Raw genomic sequence first — 1,743 nt, forward strand, 5'->3', positions numbered from 1 at the left:
TTGGCAGGGTAATTTCTATTAGTAAGTAAAATATTTATTTGTATAGTATACGATGTTAAAAGGCATAGTACAGCTTCTATCCTATCTTGTGTATCTGCACATGCTCATATGAGTGTATGTATACGCATGTGCGCGTTCAGAAATTGAAATCATATTTTCATCACTTATCAATATACTTATAACATGTGCATACATTGTCAAACAAATAATGCACAAGCTTACAAACATACATATGCGTATACATATGAATATGTCACCAACAATATACCTCGTCATCGCGGGTCGATTTCCAAAAAATGTAAATGAAGACTAACTACAGAAATAATCCTGTAAAGTATAGCCTTAATTTTTCAACGGCCAACGCAGAGTATTTCAACCAAAATGTACGCAAAATAGTTGAGAATTCGCAGAAATGAAAGACAAAGGAAAGAAAAAGCAGTATAACTTCAATAATGAACAAGCCTACAAACATACATATGCGCAGCAGCAGCAAGGAAAGAGGTATCAATCGGCGATCCATTGTATATTTCTTTCATGCATAACCAAACCATAATTAGGACAACGCAATTCAAGTGTCAATGGTGGTGTTGGTGGTAAGCGTTTCAAAAATTACGATGAGCACGTAGGAGGTACGTAGGTTCGAATCCCAACGGAATTGATTTTTTATTTGAATATGTCACCAACCAAAAATTGAAACATTGTTCTACAAAAACAACAACAGCATAAGCATGGCAACATTGTGTTGTTGGCAGAAAAGCCGAGCTGTGCCGAAAGAAACGAACAAACGATCGCCGATTGTCACCGCTTCGCTTGCTGCTCGAACATCTTCGCAGACAAGGTTGCGTTGATTCATATTGAGGAAGGTTGCGTAGATTCCTATTGAACTCGTATAAGAAGTATAACTTCAAAAAAAAATCTTTAAAATCTACAAAAACTATTTGCATTTTTTACAACGTGGTACAAAAATAAATGATTTAACAATGGCTGATGAAAATTTGCCAGATAACGCTATCATGGCTTTTGGCCCAATCAGTGACGCAGTAATCAACATCCTTAAGAAATAAAATTGAAAAGGATTTAAAATATTTACCCCCTTTCAATGGTGAATCGAAAATGCTACCTGCATTTATTAACTCAGTTGATCGAATTATGGTGGATTATGAGTAACAGAAAGAATTAACTTCTCAAATTGTGTTCGACTTGAAAATACAAGGAGATGCCAAACATTATTTGCAACTGGACAGACCAGCAGACTGGGATACTTGCAAGAAGAAGTTGAAGCAGCCCTTCAAATCATCAAAGGACCAGCTGCAGTTAACTAGGGATATAACGTTAGTTAGAGTAAGTTCTATTTTAGATTTAAGCAAAAAAGTGAAAGCCATTATAAATGATATAACTGAATTTTGTGCATTTGATGATAATGGTGTAACGATGAGGGAGATTTTTTCCGGAATGTTAATCCAAAGGATTAAACAGTTAGCTTCTGTAACATTTACATATGCCATTAGAAATATAAATTAAAAATTTTACCAATCAAGCTTCATTTTCTAATCAATTAAATAGTCAAAGCCCAAATCCTGGCAGTTCCAATAGACGTAATAATAATAGCTATAATAACACACAGCAAACCAGGCAATCAGTTATTCCAATGAAAGTATATACAGTAAGTCATACTGAAGAAGAAAGAAACGATACAGAAGAAATTTTTTTTTAATTAGCCTCGGATTTTACAAAAAATATATG

General features: G+C 34.3%; 1 pseudogene; it reads right to left on the reverse strand.

Annotated features, from left to right (window-relative positions):
- Positions 1–256: 256 nt before the first annotated feature.
- On the reverse strand, positions 257–344 carry LOC120779295 (annotated as a pseudogene).
- Positions 345–1,743: the final 1,399 nt, after the last annotated feature.

Source organism: Bactrocera tryoni, unplaced genomic scaffold, assembly GCF_016617805.1.
Source record: "Bactrocera tryoni isolate S06 unplaced genomic scaffold, CSIRO_BtryS06_freeze2 contig_13429, whole genome shotgun sequence".
Classification (NCBI taxonomy): domain Eukaryota; kingdom Metazoa; phylum Arthropoda; class Insecta; order Diptera; family Tephritidae; genus Bactrocera; species Bactrocera tryoni.